Source organism: Scyliorhinus torazame, chromosome 18, assembly GCF_047496885.1.
Source record: "Scyliorhinus torazame isolate Kashiwa2021f chromosome 18, sScyTor2.1, whole genome shotgun sequence".
NCBI classification, from domain to species: Eukaryota; Metazoa; Chordata; class Chondrichthyes; order Carcharhiniformes; family Scyliorhinidae; genus Scyliorhinus; species Scyliorhinus torazame.
Window position 1 is genome coordinate 138303893 of NC_092724.1, and position 3678 is coordinate 138307570.

Consider the following 3678-nt stretch of genomic DNA (forward strand, 5'->3'; position numbering starts at 1 on the left):
TCATGAAGTGAACATTCTGAAGTGGAACCAGTCCTTCTCCATTCGGTCTCTTCGCCCCGTTCAGGCTCCTCCCCCCTCTGCAGCTTGTAACTGTATTAAACTGTACCATACGTGCATACAACTGAGTGTCTGCAGTGTGTACTCATGTGAGAAATGCATTGGTCCCAAGAGAGCCTTTATGTTAAAGGGGGGCATTCATGCCTTGAAGTGCTAATAAAATTCAATGCTGCATCTGCCTAACCCTTTAAATATTGCTTATTGAATTCTCTCATGCATTTGAAATTTCAAATTAATAATTAAGTCTTATTGTGTGGAATTTGTTCTCGGTTTGTGAAATAAATAAATGAAAAAAAAATAGAAAAGCTGCCTTGTTCAACACAAGATCAGAGCGTCTTACAAATTGCACCATAATAGCACAATGACATCAGTTTCTTTCTGACTAATGCAACATTTTTCAATCACTGTTTCATTTTTAAGAATCTTTTGCATCTGTGCAACACATCCAGCTCCTGGCTGAAGATTGAATACATCTGACCAATTCACACAAGGTTTGCTCTTAGATTTCAAGAACTAAAATAAGGTCTGTGGTCCAAGTTTTAATGATTTGGTTTATTTTTAAAGAAATACCATTCCTGGGATGTGGGTTGCTGGCTAGGCTAGCATTCACTGCCCATCCCTAAATGCCTTTGGGAAGGTGGTGCGATGTGCGATCACCCAGTCTTATTCCTTGTAGCCGTTTGATCCAACCTTGTGGCTCGGTTTGCTATTTTAGAGGGCAATTAAGAACCATCCATCTGGAGTTTAATGTAGGCCAGACCGGGTAAGGATGGCAGATTTCCTTCCCTTAAGATCATTAGTGAATGAGATGGGGCTATAACAATCCAGTAATTTGATAATCATTATTAATTATATTTTAATCACACTTTAACTCATGTCTCTGAAGCATTATTCCAGTCCAGAAGCATTATCGCCAAGCTACCATCCATGCCACGGTCAATACGTGGACACTTTGGGGCAGACTTCGCTGCCACTGTCAACACCCCTCCCCAACACACACACACACGCACCCATTGCTAGACTGAGGCTGCACATCTGAGGTGAGCTGTCTGACGTAGGCTCGTACACGGTTCGGGGGGGGACACCATCCGTCCAGCTGGGATACTGAGGAACAGAATATTCAAGTCGCCAGGACAATGGCAGGTGAAATTTAATGCAGATATGTGCAAAATGCTACACAATGGAAAGAAAAACAACATGCAAATTGCATAGATAAGGATGACGTTAAAAGAGATGTAGACATCTAGGCACACACACTAACTACATCCAGGAAATGCAGTGCAGCAATCAACAATGCTAAAAGGATGTTGATCGACAGAGCCAAAACAGTAGAATACAAGTTAGAGGAAAACATGATCAAATCATGGTCAGGCAATACCTCTGGGAGAGCTGCTGGTGTAGTGATAGTGTCGCTGCATTAGTAGCCCAGAAACGCAGAGAAATGCTCTGTGGACCCAGGTTCAAATCCCACCACGGCAGCTTGTGAAATTTAAATTCAATTTAGAAAATCTGGAATTAAAAGCCTAATCATGAGGGCATACGTTTAAGGTGTGAGGGGCAAGGTTTGAAGGAGATGTATGAGGCAAGTTTTTTACACAGAGGGTGGTCGGAGCTTGGAACTCGCTGCCGGGGAAGGTAGTGGAAGCAGATACGATAGTGATAGTTTAAGGGCCGTCTTGACAAATATAAGAATAGGATGGGAATCGAGGGATATGGTCCCCGGAAGGGTTTTAGTTCAGATTGGCCGCATGGTCGGTGCAGGCTTGGAGGGCCAAAGGGCCTGTTCCTGAGCTGTAATTTTCTTTGTTCTTAGTTGTTTGATGACCATGACATTGTCGATTGTCATAAAAACTCATCTGGTTCACTAATGTCCTGTAGGGAAGGAAATCTGCTATCCTTACCCGGTCTGGCCTACATGTGACTCCAGATCCACAGCAATGTGGGTTACTTTAAAATTCCCTCTGAAATGGCCTAGCAAGCCATTCAGTTCAAGGGCAATTAGGGATGGGAAATAAATGTCGGCCCAGCCAGCGAGGCCCACATGCCATGAATGACTAAGAAAATCTACATCCAATTCTGGATTCTGAAAAGCAAGAGTGATCATAATCCCTACACTGCAGAAGGAGGTCATTCAGTCCATCGAGTTGGCATGGTAGCACAGTGGTTAGCACAGTTGCTTCACAGTTCCAGGGTCCCAGGTTCGATTCCCGGCTTGGGACACTGTCTGTGCGGAGTCTGCACGTTCTCCCCGTGTCTGCGTGGGTTTCCTCCGGGTGCTCCGGTTTCCTCCCACAGTCCAAATGTGTACAGGTTAGGTGGATTGGCTATGCTTAATTGCCCTTAGTGTCCAAAAAAAGGTTAGGTGGGGTTACTGGGTTGCGGGGCTAGGGTGGAGGTGTGGGTTTGTGTAGGGTGGTCTTTTCAAGGACCGGTGCAGACTCGATGGGCTGAATGGCCTCCTTCTGCACTGTAAATTCTATAACCCTCTGAAAAAGCACCCTACCTAGGCCCACTCCCGCACAAACCCATAATCTCACCTAGGACACTATGGGGCAATTTAGCATGGCCAACCCACCTAAACGGCACATCTGAGGAAAGCTGAGCACCCGGAGAAAATCCATGCAGACGCAGTGAGAATGTGCAAACCACTGTGCCACAGTGTCGCCCTTATTCCAGCACTGATGGCATGTCAGAGGCAAGTTACAAGACTCATTGCAGTGTCTCAGATCGGAGTTATATGGAAAGATTGGAATGAAAGCATTTAAGCAGTAATCATATAGAGGCATACAAGTGTGAGGGCTACCAAATCGAAGCACATGAAATGAAATGAAAATCGCTTATTGTCACAAGTAGGCTTCAAACAAAGTTACTGTGAAAAGCCCCTAGTCGCCACATTCCGGCGCCTGTTCGGGGAAGCTGGTACGGGAATTGAACCGTGCTGCTGGCCTGCCCTGGTCTGCTTTCAAAGCCAGTTATTTAGCCCAGTGTGCTAAACCAGCCCCTATATGACAGGACTTCAAAAATATAGTTTGGTAACAGCCATGATGATGGTGGTGTGGATGTTGTGCAAAAGGGGGCTGCCGAGTTTTAGGTTAACAAGAGTTAGCAAAAGATGAAGGAAGGTAGGCTAGTGGGAATTGCATTCAAATAAGTCATTTCATAGGTATTATGGTTTAAGACTGGATTAGATAGCATAGTAATAGTCTTGTTGAGGGTGGAGCAGTCACGTTAGGTGTTACCAATGTACCTGTGAAAGCTACCTCCCTGGTTGGCGGACTGATGGAGACTTGATGGGTCATGAAAGTATCAAAGTTGTAGAGAGACCAGTTATGGGACACCATCAGATGATGGAGCATATTTGAAAGGGACTGGGAGATAATTGTCACATCCCTTCCACGGGGGTACTGATTGGGCTGTGATGGAAGGCATGGAATTGGCCTAGAATGTGCCCTGCTAAAGGTTAATCCAGTGAGCACTAAAAACAAATGTAATTGATTATGATAGCATGCAAACTCAAACTGGACATGGCCATTCATTTTAGAAACCAAACATTCAACTATAGTTTTCCCAAGAACATGAGCTACATCACTGTAATTAAACAAATTGAAGCAGTAAACATGG